At 37.6% G+C, this 15,893-nt stretch overlaps 2 pseudogenes; both read left to right on the top strand.

The window, feature by feature from the left end:
- Positions 1-15,893, top strand: part of LOC149190822 (zinc finger CCCH domain-containing protein 49-like) — a 241,782-nt pseudogene that overhangs the window by 186,872 nt on the left and 39,017 nt on the right.
- LOC149190823 (putative E3 ubiquitin-protein ligase ARI1 pseudogene) lies at positions 5,095-6,522 on the top strand (annotated as a pseudogene).

Here is a 15,893-nt window from a genome sequence, read left to right as displayed (position 1 = left end):
TCCTCGCAGATGCTTTATGGATGTGGGGATTTTCTATTCCTTAATTGCTTTAATTTTGCTAGGGTCTACCTTAACACCTTCATGAGATACATTATTTCCCAGATATTCCAACTCTTGTACTCCAAAGAAACATTTGGAGCTTTTTGCATATAATTGTTTCTCCTCCAATAGTTTGAGCACCTTGTCAACCTGTTCAACATGATCCTTCCAAGACTTGCCGTAGATTAGTATATCATCAAAAAATACTAGCAAAAATTTTCTAAGGAAGGGTTTGAAAATGGAATTCATCAAAACTTGAAATGTAGAAGGTGCATTGGTAAGGCCAAAAGGCATGACCAAAAATTCATAATGACCCTCATGAGTTATAAATGCTGTTTTAAGAATGTCTTCAGTCTTTATTCTAATTTGATGATATCCTAAATGAAGATCCAACTTGGTGAAGTAAATTGATCCATGCAATTCATCCAAAAATTCATCAATGATAGGAATGGGAAATTTATCTTTAATAGTGAGCTTGTTGAGCTCCCTATAATCCAGATACATGCACCATGATCCATCCTTCTTGTGCACTAATACTATTGGAGCAGAGAAAGAACATTGACTAGGTTGATATATACCAGCATCTAGTATTTCTGCAACCATACATTCAATTTCACTCTTTTGGGCATAGGGATATCTGTGTGGCTTGATGTTTGGAGGAACAATTCCTGGAATAAAATGAATAGAATGATCATGATCACAAATAGGTGGGAGAACTTTGGGAGTTTCAAATACCTTAGAATGATTGTCCAAGACTTTTTGGAGATTTGGAGAAATAGATGATGTCGATGTGGGAAGATCATTAGGTGGGGCCTACTACCTTTTAATCTTTGTTGATGATTGAACGAGATTCAAATGGGTATATTTTCTTAAACAAAAGAGTCATGATTTTGAGTATTTCAAGCAATTCAGAAACATGATTGAGAAGCAGACGGGAAAGTTCATCAGTATTCTTCGATCAGATCAAGGTGGAGATTTCAAAAAAGGGGTTTTCATCAAATACTGCAAAAAGCATGGGATACAGCAGCAATTTACAACACCTTACACTCCTTGGCAGAATGGAGTAGCTGAGAGTAAAGCCAGAACACTGGTGGAGTGTGCTCGCAGTATGTTGAAAGGTACGAATCTAACTAATGGTTTTTGGGCAGAAGCTGTTAATACTACAATGTATTTGAAGAATAGGAGTCCCACTAAAAGTCTTGATTATAAAACTCCTTTTGAAGCATTGTTTGGCTTCAAGCCTATAGTAAGTAACCTTAGAGTATTTGGTTGTAATGATTTTGTGCATGTTCCCAAAGAGAACAGGAAGAAGTTAGATTCAAAGACCATTAAATGTACCTTCATTGGATACTGTAGTGAGTATAAGGGTTATAAAATGTTTGATCCTTCTACTCACAAGGTGTTTGTTAGTAGAGACGTAGTATTCCATGGTCAGGTTGATGATGGAAATCCTGTTCAAAAAAATGAAAAATGGCATGTACCCTTACTTTCAGATGAGGATATTGAAACATGGATCAATCAACAACAACAACAAAAACTGCAACAGCAACAGTAGCAACAACAACAACAGTAACAACAACAGGAACAACAATAGCAGCAGCAGCAGCAGGATAAAGAGGAAGAAATTGAGTTCAGTCCATAAAGAGAAGAACACAGCAGAATAGTTGAACCCCCACCGCTCAGGAGATCTAGCAGATCGAAACCGTTATGAGCTCGATATATGGATTGTGCACTCATGAATGGTATGTTAAACATTGCATAACCTTCTAATTTTTATGAAGCTAGTAAGAGTTCTGAATGGAAGGAAGCAATGAAGGAGGAATATGAATCTATTATTAAGAACAATACTTGGGATATAGTAAAGCTTCCTCATGGCAAACAACCCATAGGTTGCAGATGGTTATTTGAATTGAAATTTAAAGTAGATGGGTCTATTGATAAGCATAAAGCAAGGTTGGTTGCAAAGGGGTATTCCTAGAAAGAAGGTATTGATTTTGAGGAAAAATTTGCCCCTGTTGCAAAACTAAATACCATTAGACTAATTATTGCTTTAGCCACTAAGAATCATTGGAAAATACATCAATTAGATGTTAAATCTGCTTTCTTAAATGGAGATTTAAAAGAAGAAGTATACTTAGTCTGAGGGGTTTGTTAAGAAGGGAGAAGAGCATTTAGTATGTAGATTAAAGAAAGCTTTATATGGTTTAAAGCAGGCTCCTAGATCTTGGTACGAAAAAATTGATTCATTTTTCCTCATGCATGGTTATAAACGGAGCAAAAATGATCCCAATTGGTATACTATGTTTAATGATGAGGGACATATAGTGTTTATTTCTTTATATGTAGATGATCTGATCATGACAGGGAGTGCAGACAATCTCATTGAAGAAATCAAGCAGTGGTTATCACAGAAATTTGAGATGAAGGACCTTGGAGAAATGCATTACTGTTTGGGTCTAGAAGTTTGGAGAGATTCAAACCAAACTTTCTTGTCCTAGGGTAAGTATGCTAAGAGTTTGTTGACTAAATTTAAAATGGATGAGTGCAAGGCTTCATTTGTGCCTTTACAGCAGAATAGCAAATTTCAGGTGGATGGTGGTTCGAAATATGCAGATGCAACATTGTATAGACAGTTGGTTGGTAGTCTTATCTATTTGACTACGACGAGACCGGATCTAGCTTATGCAATGAGTGTTTTGAGTCAGTTAATGACTCGACCTCGTGAAAACCTTTGGATTGCAGCAAAAGGAGTGCCGAGGTATTTGCAAGGAACGTCAGACTTTGGTATTTTGTATTCTGACTCATTTGATGTTAGTTTGACAGGTTATACAGACTCTGATTGGGCGGGAAATTTAGATGATAGAAGATCAATTACAGGTTACGCCTTCAACATTGTGCTTGGTGTCATCTCTTGGTGCAGCAAGAAGCAGCATACTGTATCCTTATCCTCAGTAGAAGCAAAATATCAAGCTATGTGTGCAACAACATGTGAGGCAGTTTGGCGGCGTAGACTTCTCCAAGATGCAGGAGAAGAACAAACAGAAGCTACGGTTATCAATTGCGATAATCAAAGTTCCATCAAAATGGCCCAAAATCCTGTGTTTCATAAAAACACTAAGCACATAGACACTCAATTTCATTTTGTCAAGGAGAAGGTGCAGTCCAAAGAGATTTGTGTTGAATATTGTAATTCTTGTGATAATATGGCTGATATATTTACTAAGCCTCTGGGAAGACTGAAGTTTGATTTGTTTAGGGACATGTTAGGTGTGTTTAAGAACCCTTTCTCCATTAAGGGGGAGTGTTAGAATTAATGGAGATTAGGTAATTATTGTTACGTAGTTATGATTGTGCTTTTCTTGGACATTCAGTTCCTATCATTCAGGGATTTGATTTACTATCCCTAACTAAGTGTATCTATTTATTATGGGAGTTTAATGTGAAGCCTAAGCGGCGTATTTGCTTGTAGGAGCTCCTGGTGATCCACACCTATGAGCTCCTCTAGTGTTGTTTGCCAATTCATGTCTTCCATGTGCAACTGTTGACAACATATAAACAATATTTATAAATTAAGATCTATTTTACCATATAAATTAAAATAAATATTGACTAACTATTTTTAAATTTAATTAATCTGCACATAAAAAATTGATTTACAATATAACAAGATTCTTAACATTGGATATTCACCCCTATTCTTGGTAGATCTAGAGTTAAGATGAATCAAGACTGAACTAAATGTAATGCCAATAATTATAACTTAAAATAAAATTATAATTCAATTAATTGTTATTGTTATTATTATTATTTTAATCTTTTCAATGTGAGATGTACCGTAAAGTAGGTGTTTTGATACATATCATGGTTTGATACCTATCAATGTTTAGTAAGCATTAAATTTATATCACTATACTAATGAATAGAGGTAGTCTAATTTATAAACTAAATGGCTTTTTTTAGGACTATTTTTCTAGTTAATTTCAATCAAAACCGGACAAATATTTTTAAAAGTTTGAATTTAAATTGTTTAATGTGCGAGTTTTTCAAAATGGTGAATCTATTTATGTATTTAAATATGTACTTTAAACAACAAAAAATATTAAAATTGTATTGTAAGATTTTGATGAATTCCTATAAAAAAAAGTTATTTCATATATAATTTAGACTACACCATAAACCAAAAAAACCATTATAAAATTATTTTATTCATGTAAAATTCCATTAATACATTTCCGTATTTATAAAAAGGAATAAAACTATTTTATTAGATTAATGTGATATAAAAATAGAACAAAAAACTATTTGATATCTCAACGCTCGCATTAATATTAATATTCAAACTTTGTATTAATTTCTTAGATTTTTTATATAATTAACTTCACAAGTTTGAGTAATCCACTCATATTTATGTGGTTAAACTATTTGATATCTTACCAAAAAGCAAAGCAGCACACCCTCATGCGAAACTCAAATTAACTTACTCTTTTAACCATTAAGTGTTATAAATGCTTAAATCTTTTGTTACATCACAATGGTTCGTGGGAGTTATAAATGGGATTCCAAACGGATATATATATGTATAAAATGCTGTCCAGTTTTCATAGTTACAAACAGTTATCATGGACCACGGTTTTCATGGACCACGAGACTTTACTTATGTCCAAAGCGACGCCGTGTAAGTCGGCCCACGATTCTTTGTGTAAGTCGGCCCACGATCGAGTGCAGCCCAGAGAGTCTCCGTTATATTTATTATGTTTATAAATGGTAACATTGTGGCCATTTACGATCGCATCTTTTCATCTTGCCCTTCTTGATATCGAGCAGCTTTTTTCTGATAAATATTGTCGGGCAGCTTTTTTCTTCTTCTTTGCTTCTTCACCAATAGCATTGTCTGATAAATATCGAGAAGGATTTGTCATGGCGGAGTGGATGATGAGCAGCGAGGAGGAGGATTTGATGAGCGGCGATGAAGAGGATTTGATGGAGGAAAATGAAGTCTACGTAGAAGATGTTTCAGCTACCTCCATCCCTGACGGCGCACAGAACGTCAACATCAGGCTCATCTCTCAACAAACTTTATTGCCGTCACAGAGGGAGGAATTACGTAATGTAATGGATATCCTTGTTGTAAAAGAACAGTTTGCTCGCACACTCTTGATTCATTATCGCTGGGATTTTGCAAGATTATTTGATGCATTTGTAGAGAGGGGGAATGACTGGTTATTTTCCCAAGCGGGGGTCGCTATTAGACCGGAATCCACAAATTCCCTCTTTGTTACCATCTGCATTGTCTGTGCAGAGCAAGATTTGAAGGAAGAGGACACCACAATGATGAATTGTGGTCACACTTTCTGCAATGTGTGTTGGACGAAGCACTTTGTTATTAAGATAAACGAGGGACAAAGCAAGCGGATTAAGTGCATGGCTCCCGACTGTAATGTCATCTGTGATGAAGACATTATACGAAAGCTAGTCACTGTAGAAGATCCTGGAGCAGCCCAACGCTTCGATCGCTTCCTATTTGAGTCCTATATTGACGACAATGACAAAGTGAAGTGGTGCCCTAGTGCTCCCAATTGTGGAAATGCAGTTCGAGTTGAAGGAGATGTTTACTGTGAGATCCAGTGCACTTGCGGACATCAGTTTTGCTTTAATTGTTTGGCTCAACCACACTCTCCTTGCTCCTGTTCGATTTGGAAGCTTTGGGATAAGAAATGTCAGGACGACTCTGAGACATTAAATTGGATTGCAGTTAATACCAAGTTGTGCCCCAAATGTGGGAAGAACGTGAATAAAGATGGTGGCTGCAACTTGGTGAGCTGCGTATGTGGCCAAAACTTTTGTTGGTTGTGTGGTGGCGCCACTGGAGGTAGACATACCCAAACAAGCATTGATGGGCACAGCTGTGGTCGATATAAAGAAGACGAGGGGAAGGATATTGAGAAGGCAGCACGTGATTTGAAAAGGTACACACATTATTACTCCAGATGGAAAGCTCATAAGGATTCTCTGGAGCTTGAAACAAAGCAAAGGAAATTATTAGAGAAAAATATTTTAGATTTTGAAAGCAAGGAATCCCGTGTTAGTGACTATAGATGGCTACTAAATGCACTGCAAAGGCTGTTTAGATCAAGGCGTGCCCTTGCTTATTCATATGCTTTTGCATTTCACATGTTTGGTGATGACATACTCAGACATATATTGACACCAACAGAAAAGGAAATGAAACAGAATCTTTTTGAAGATCAACAGCAGCAGCTAGAGGGAACAGTAGAAAGGCTTTCAAAGATTATTGAGGGGCCTTCTGATCAACTGAGTGTAATGGCCAACCAAACGCAAGTTATTGATCTCAGTGGCGTGGTTGATACAATGTGTCGAAGAATGTATGAGTTTATCCAAAATGATTTGGTCCGTGACCTTCACTTGACAGCACATCCAATTGCTACATATAATTCCAAGGGTGTCCACATACCATCTATCTGATACGTAATCGATATCACATAGATGACACAAACCATTTTTAGTAGCCTTTGTTCTTCTGAACGTCTCTTACATTCATTGTCTTTGGAGTTGTCTTTGGAGTAGCATTAGTCATATAGTTGAGATCAAGTCAATGGTCGAACGTCTCTTACATTCATTGGTTTTTGGATACCAGGCACACAATCAGAATGGTGTTTGGATGAAATAACGTAGATTCTATATTTTCTGAGTTAACTAATATTAAAATAATGCATATGCTACATTTTTCCCTCATTCTTTGTTGTGTGCTTTCTATTTAACCTAAAATATCTTTATTAACCCTAGATTTACTAAAGATTAATTGGTATAAAATCTATAGTAAACAATGGTGCGGATAAAAGCCCCGGCAAACCTCATGTTCAATGGTATTTCTAAATCTCTTTTATATCATGTGGTTATGGTAGTTTACTCACCTGTGTGAGATGATGTAACCCAAAACTGTCTCCAAAATGCTTCGATCTTTCTTCTAGGTGTTCCCTTCTTCGTTTGACTTTAGTCCTTTTTTGGTGTTTTTATGAGCTGATTGGATTGTCCTCAAGTGTGGTTGAATGCCTTGTATATTTAGCCTTTTCTTGGAGCTCAAACTATCATTGTGAGGCTGGCTTGCCATTGCTAGGATGACTGGTATTCTTGTAAGCCAACTTGGTTTAGGAGGATGACATTTGACTCTTTTCACTCTAAATAAATCCTTTTTACATTTTATAACATGCCCAATAAGGTCTTTAGATATGAAAATGACTTCTTCAAGTTTTTGACTTCTTGAAAATGCCCTAAAAGCATTCAATGGGTACTTGAACTATAAATAAAATGACCTTGAGCATGAAACCCATGCTACAAAATAATAACAATATATATTTTTCTTTTTTCTTTTACAATGAATACATAAAATCAATAGTGCATGAGACATTATGAAGACCAAACCTAGTTACATATTCCAACACAGTCTATTGATGTGATAATATAGAGTAGGTTTAACGAAATATCTCAAAATGGGTCGACATCCTCGTCACCTGAATATTTCAACTTTACGTCATACAAACCACTTGTCTTCGCGGAAATCTGCCCTAAAGTCTAAAAATTTGGAGCAGGGTATGATGGTAAATGAATTTCCTACATTGTTTGACAAATTGTTATGGACTATGTATCATAATATTCTAAAAGAAGACTTCACCTAGAGTTGGATGGAATTCCCACAGCTTCACCCACATAATCAGAAATTGAAAATTAATTTTTTAACGTCAATAAAATTTCTTAGTCCTCTTCTAGAGCTTTCCCACTAGCCTAATAACAAACTAAAAATTAAATTTTTAATGTCTTGAACCTTTCATTGAGTTTTATCATATGCTTTACAGCCTTCAAGTAATTAATAACTTAGCTATATAGATTAAATAGAATATCCACTGTGTTATGCAACATGTCAATATTACTCGCCATGTACTTCATATAACTTTAGATGTTATGCAACATGTCAATATTACTCGCACACACTCATATTGATATAAATAATCCATGTATTACCAGATCCGCGGGGGTTTGAAGTTGGATCTGCGGATCCACATTTCAGATCAAGATACAAATACAAATCAGCCCACATCTTCATAGGATTTGACACGTAAATGGATTATTCAAGCCCAGAAACAGATCCATTGCTGCCAAAACAAATCCTCTACAACGAGAGGGAAACCTCCTTTACATTACACAAATGAACAATTCTTGGATGATACAAATGACAAGACCTCCTTTCTAATATAGGAGTCTAAGGGGTCCCAATATAATAAGAGCCTACATAACAATAATATTGTAGGGGCACAACAATAACAATAGTGGGCTTCTATGGGGCACAATAATAACAACATGGGGACCACATGGTAAAAACAATACAATAAGGGGGTTGCATTAATAATAAAAAGGGGCTACACTAGTAGTATAGGGGCTTAACATGCTCCTCTCCTTCAGAAAGTGTTGTCCTCAATGCTTGAGTAGCTCTTGATGCTTACGTATAAAATTCTCCTCCTCCCATGCAGAATATTCAGTAGTTAAGTTCTTCCACTTGATGAGATACTCAGAAATTGATCGATTTCGTAGTTGTTGGGTTCTTATTTCCATTATTTTTTCAGATTCCACTATGATTTTTCCTTCCTCGTCAAGTTTTAGCAATATTGTTTGAGCTAGGAGCTTGTCACCTATATCCTTATTTAAGAATGAAACATGGAAAACTGGGGAACTCGGGAAGATGTAGGAAGCTCCAATTTGTATTCCATAGTACCAATGTTTTGCATCACCTTATAAGGACCATATTAATTTGGTGATAATTTATTATCCTTCTTAGCTTGCCTAAGGGACATTTGTTTGTATGGTTGTAGCCGTAAAAATACCAATCACCTACATCAAAACTTCTTTCACTGCGATGTTGATATTCTTGTTGTTTTATTCGATTCTACACCAAAGTGGGGTTATCCTTTAAAAGTTGGAGAATTTGTTGTTGATGCTTGATGTGATCTTTCACTGTTTGAACCTTTTTCTTCTTGACAAGTCTTTCTATCTTGAGAGTTTGAGGAGTGGTAATTCCTGCTAATGCATTAAAATATATGGCCGGATTCATTTCTTGATGTTCGATGTGATCTTTCACTTCTTGAACCTTTTTCTTCTTGATATGTCCTTCTATCTTGAGAGTTTGAGGATTGGTAATTCTTGTCAATGCTTTACAAGATATGGTCAGATTCATTTCTTCTTTATCTGGGGTTGGTTACTAGTGTATATCTTCTTCTTTTGATGTTTCTTGATCCTTTTTTTCCTCTTCTTCACAATCTATGTAAATTAACTTCTTCTCAGCTCACTTATGACCTTTAGTGTAATTTCTATCACAACTGTAACAAAGCCCTTTTTATCTTTTTCTTCCAATTGTTGTGGTGTAAACCTTGTAGGTTGTGGAAGGCTAGGAGAAAAAACACTTCCATATTTATATTTGTGAGTGGTAGGATTCATTGTTTCCATAATTCCGCTTTTCATTTTTCTTGCCAACCTGAATGCCTTCTCCAATGAACCAGGTTCCCTAAAATATGATTTACCCTTATATTCAATTTTTGGAAGTCCTCAATGTGCTTTGCCATTGAGCCCTTTTGTTTGAGATTTATCAATTGGCTAAAGAAGCTATTTCTCTTTGTATCCTCATAATGTGCTATCATTTCTTCCGTGAAAATTGACCAGGTGACAAGTGGTTTACAAGAACAAAGCCATCTATACCATACAAACTGATTTGGTTCTAAATATAAAGATGCAATATGTACCTTTTGTAACAGTTGTACATCATGTAGATCAAAATATTGCTCCATCTATAGTATCCAATTTACCGGATCCTTGCCATCAAACTTCCTCATATCGCTTTTTATTGATTTTAGGAGCTTGATCTTGAAACAATCGTAACTCTGTAATTTCAGATCTCCAAGTTCTGAAATTGCGCCCTATGGTAGCTCTATGAGTCCTATTTCTAACCCCACCAGTTTGATAAATATTGGGTTCTCCAAGAAAGAGTTATGCCAAAATGCCTACGATGACCTGATTATAGACTCATTCATTAGAGAGAACTTGTACGAAGTATGACATGTCACTGTTTCGATCTTCAAACCTGAAAAAAATAGACAAAGAAGTACAATCCATCCTCTCTCTATAAATTTTTACAAAATTTCAATCTGATTCTCATAGAGAATGTTATGACGATTTTCCCAAGGTCACCTGTTTGGCATGTAATTTGAGAGCCTGCAAAAACCATAAATGTCTTGGACCATAGGTCTAGTGGGGACCATGAAAACATGAGAAAATGATGGTTACTCATGACATATCGATACGTGAGACAACAAACATTAAGAGGAGATGGTGCTCAAGGTACAAGCATCACATCTAAAGAACTTCGATTTTGAGAGGCGACGAAAAGGCCCTTCTTGGAAAAATGGTTTCCTGGTGAAGTATCAAATCATCAAAATGAAGATAGACCCATTAGAGTACTCGGTGAGAGATTTCGAATGGTGTTGAAAGTTTGTAAGACGGAGCTATGGTCTTGTCGCAATATGTAGCAGAAAATTTGTGGGTTTTCCTAGAAAAGGGCTTTTTCCATCCAATTTAATTCATTTTCTAAGTGAGCTGTGGTGAATTTGGGGAGGAGGACAAGGCCCTAAATCTTGTGGAGATCATAGCAGACAAACTAACCATCAGAATTGAAATCTGTGACTTTCAGGAATGATGGTTCCTGTTGAAGAATTAAGGGAAGAGGAAAATGAGAATGAATTACTATAAGAGGTCTAGAATCATCCTCATCCACTAAGTCAAACATGGGGACTATGTGGTAAAGGTGGTATGACATATAGTAGAATATTTGAAGGTATGATATCAAACGTCTATGATATGTGATGTGAATATGACTCACCGGAAAGGTTGGTAGGACAAACTATCCAAGGAATGGGAGGATAATCGACCATACCTAGATTCGGTGGGATCTAGGCAGAGACTTATGCTAATCAATTGAGAAGATGGCCAGGGGAAAATCAACATGCCCCCAAGCACGGGATACTACCTGCAAACATATGTGATGGGGGGGACTGATCTGGTATGCAAAGGTGTGGATGATTCCCCCTAATAAGAGGAGTTTATGGAGCGCCATTGTGTTTCTAGTGCTCGAAAAATGGATTCAAGCATCTCTCCCCAGCTTGGCATGATGTCCTCCAAAGGATGATAAGGAGATGTAGGGGCCTATGTGCCATCTAGTATGTTATGGGTGTACTGGATGTATTTAGAGTGGTGGAATCCAAATATGGAAGGACGTATGCTCTATGGTGCATATCATCCCAAGGATAATCAGGGGTAGCCATGGCTTCCATGATGTCATCATCCGAATGGAAGGTGGGGGGATGTGGAAGATTGACTACATGATGTGGCAGCAATACCTAGTGCATCATCCTGAGAAAGAAGGTTCACATACACATCATCTGAACTGGTAGATGGCCAGCTAGTAGATGGAAAATCTATCGATGTTTGCGTGCACAGAAACCTCACAAATGTTTTCCTACGAGGAACTCAAGGATGACGACAGGTAAAGGACATGGACTGTGGATTTTGTTGTCTCAACATCGGGGGGGAGGGATCATGATGGTGGGACCAGAGTCCACCTATTCTATTGTACTATTGGTAGGAGAATCCACAAGTAGAGGAGTAGATGATTCACTACGAGTGGCCTTGTACTCGCAAAGCACTTGAAGGAAATCACAAAATTCATCAAGACGAGGGAAACAATGGGAATAATTACCATAATGATCGCATAAGGAACAAGGGTGATTTGTGCACAACGCTTTGAGTTCTTGGTTGGTCTTCGTAAGATAACTTGGACCTTAGGGATCTTTGAAGTAGGGAACATTTCATGAACCAAAGGTTTGACACGAGGAATCTCACGACAGTTATTGGTGGCATGCCTAACTGCCTCATACACAACACACGAAGTGTGGTGAAGTAAAATTATAAGTGAAAACACAAACAAATTCCTCTAGCCCGATAATGGGTCTAGCCACAACAAATACATTCTATGGAAGATTTCCTTTGGTTAGAACCAATTAAGAGGGCCTACTTCTTAGTGCGCTTATCCCATTTGATGATGTCCTTGCTTGCTCACTCCAACTATATCTCACTTCTTTCTTCAAGCACCTGAAACAAGTAAACAACAACAAACAACAACTGTGATGATAGACAAATTTTAATTCAACCTACTTAAAAAGTCAAGAAACATTAATCCATGAATATGTGAGATGAAAAATCATGTAGGAAATCAATAGATATTTGCATATATAATGATATCAAGAAGAGATTACAACCATTGTCTTGACGTTTTGGTTCACCTCTGACAAGACCAGGTTCCCACACACTTATGCTAGCATTCCATGATGGCCTCAATCAACAATAGTTTTAAGGATCTTCCCTTTAGGCTTCACTCCAAACCAAATCACACTTCTCCCTCCCACAACTAGATAGCTACAACTATGGATAGCTTTTTGTTTACTCCAAACCAAAATAGCACTAGCACACCAACATCAACACTCCAACACTAACACTTAACACTACTTTGTGCTTGGGAAAAAGGGAGGTTTATATAGGATGAATGGATGGGAGATGGATCCTCTTGTCATGGGAGAAGGTCTTATCCCTTAAGGTAGTTCCATCTTTATAGGGGAAAGGAGCCCAAACTGACATCCTCGACCCCATCTGGCCAAACCATTTACCAGACTTTTGTTATGAAGCTTCTAAAGCTAGAAGCTTTGGCTCTTAATTTGAAAAACTTTCCATAATAGAACTGGCATGACTAGAACATAGCTTAATCGCTCCAATTGGTGCTGGGGATATTGATAATATCTACACATCAGTGTGGGGGAGACAAAGGCCATTAGTGCTGGTCTTGTAAACTAGGAAAAATAGAAGTTTTAGGGGAAATGGTGCAAAAGGGAATTGATCTGCTCATGAAGAGGTAAACAATGGGAGTTTCTTCATGAAGGCGAAGCATGTGGTGTCCACGGTCCTCTAGGATCAAGGAACAGGAAGTACAGGGATGGTGACAAAATGCTGTGTAATAGATGACCCCTAAAGCATGAAGGCCAAACTAGAGTGAGGGATGAAATTATTTATGAATTAGTGTGGGGAACAATAGTCTGCCATCAAAAAACCTGCAAGAAAGTACAGATACATATACAAAACTGAGAACTCTATCAAATGATACATGAATCATGGCATGGAAATAACCATGTAGAGAATGATCATGTGAATAGATCCAGGCATTGGCACAACCATTCGTCAAAGATGATCTTAATGAAACCAAGGAATGGTCGTAGCCATCCAATAATGAGAAGGATCACATATGATAACTCATGGTATGGTCGCAAGCATCCATCTGAAAGAGACATGCATATTAACTTAACCATGTCACATCACTTCACAACTTGGACTTTTGTGATCTGAGTCCAAGGTCTTGCGCTTCAACGCGACCCGATCAAAGTACAAATTCTAACATGTGAATAGATGTGTTAACGTTGAACATGCTATAAAGTCACTTTATTACTAGTCAATGATGTAAACTGTTAACAAGTGTGAGAGAAACCACCAATAATGACAATGGTCCTCAAGGTATTATCAGCACAATCCATAGAATGCGAATAGAGGAATTGAACTCAAACACACGTGAAATCACTCGATCGAAAGCCAATGATGTGAACTTGTTGTCGAGTGCAAAGAACTTGCCATTAGGGCATACAAGCTCTAAGGTGTTGGAAGGGAGTCTCTCAGTCAACTTCCTAGATAATGAGTTGAAGTTGACGGGAAACGACTTTGTTGAAGGAGGGCCATAATGTTTCCCACATCATCAACACGATACGAAAGGATGCAAAATAATTTTGGGTGATACAGAGAAACAAAGGTAAGTATAACTGGAGAAGCACAACTCTTGAACATATCGGTGACACAACTGGAAGTTTGGCAGCTTTTAGATCCATGGGATCAGTGGTCATGATGACGTGGCAGAGATCAAATGGAAGGAAAAAAATAAACGGCCCAACCCAGGAAGGTCAACGATACAAAGGAGGATATCCCAACTCGACACGAAGCAAAAAATGTCATGTTCAAGAGTGAGCTGCCAACAACTGGTAGATTTCCAAATTTCCCCCCACCATTTCTAGCAGGTACCCCAATTATTTTTTAATCTCAAGCTTGAAGGGGATAGCATATGATTGCACTGTAAGTTCATCCTTCAGACAAATCTGACCTAGTAAGTTTAGTGAGCCTTAGGAAGGAGAAGCTCATGTTTGTCATTATGACGAATCCGATGTTGTTTAATAGTTTAACAGGTCCGACAAAGGTGTAACTCAGTATCTTTTTCATGTTTAGAGTGTTTGAAAAAGACACGTAAAATAAAACTCCACATGGTCCATTTTTGTACGTTCGTGTCTCTCGAGCCTGAAAAGGTAGAAAACGATACTTGAGAGTTCCGCTTGACCATTTCAGTCAAGGAGTACCTTATTAGTAAATAGTGCCTCCCGGCCCGGAAAAGGGGTAAACTTATATTGGGCAAACGATGTTTTGCGTCCGTTAACGAGTTCAAAATGACAAGGGCTCGACCATCTTTTCTCTTTTAAACGGTCGGAAAAGAGCTGAAACATGACTTGCCATCATCATCGAACATCCATCACCTGTAGCTGCGCAAAAAGGTAAAGTGTATTATCTAGTTCTTGAGGCAAAATAGGTCAAAATATTTACAGAAACCTGATATTTTCATGAAAAAATGAAAAAAAAGGAGAAAAGTAAATATATTTTTACCATTTACCATTTAACCTTACTGTGAAACTCACTTTTTCCCTAATTTTTCTGGAGCAGATTGCGGGAGATCCGGGAGGTCAATCGCTAAGCCACCAGTTACAAGTAAAAGCCAAAGCCATGAGCTCCATTTTCATGTCCTTTATTTATGTTTTAAACCATTTTTTTGGTTTTTTGAGGGGGTTTGAAAAATATCTTTCGCCCTCGGTTGGCGCAAATTCCGAGCATAGAATCATGCAGGGCGAGGATGATTAACAAAGACAATTGCACTGTCGGTCCCACTATTTTTAAAACAGGCACGTCGGTGCCGTGAATAGGGAAAAACCCTATCCTCAAAAAATCACCATTAAAACACAAAATTTATGGGCCAAGCATGATTGTTGACTCAAATTAATGGCTTTTGCAGGAAAGAATCGCTAAAAATGGTGGAATGGAAAGAAAGGGAACATGAGGATGTTGACACCCAAGCAATGAATGACCCAAATTGCCTAGAAGCTTTGAGGGCTTGTAGGATCCTCAAATTCTTTCTCACGCCAGGGATGCGATCCCAACCTGAGTTGCTTCGGTACCTGATTAGTCTTTGGGACATTAATGGGGAAATATTTGTCATCGGTGACCAGGAGCTAGAGTTGGAAACTTCAGATATATACTTCATCACTAGACTATCCTGAAGAGGGGAACCAGTTAACTTGTACGGGTCACGACCAATTGGGGCAAGAATATCTTCATTTCTTGTTGAACACTGCCCCGAGGCCCTGAAATCCAAGATGGGAAGATTGGGATTTCCAGTGTTCGGGATCTAACACTGAGAGTGCTTCTATTGGCCATCAACAGAGTGGTGGGGTCCTAGGCAGAACATGAGAACAACAAATCGAAGCTCCTATATGCTATTGATTGCACAACACCTACAACCTTTAACTGGGCAGAGACCATGAAGCTCAACATAAAGTGCCAACTATCCAAAGTTAAGGCAGGGAATCTGAAGCAATTTTTCTTCG

This window comes from Pinus tabuliformis, chromosome 3_1, assembly GCF_031772625.1.
Source record: "Pinus tabuliformis cultivar Carrire ecotype Pingquan chromosome 3_1, CPIR1, whole genome shotgun sequence".
NCBI classification, from domain to species: Eukaryota; Viridiplantae; Streptophyta; class Pinopsida; order Pinales; family Pinaceae; genus Pinus; species Pinus tabuliformis.
The sequence above is the reverse complement of the archived record's forward strand: the minus strand, read 5'-3'. Positions and strand labels throughout refer to the sequence as shown.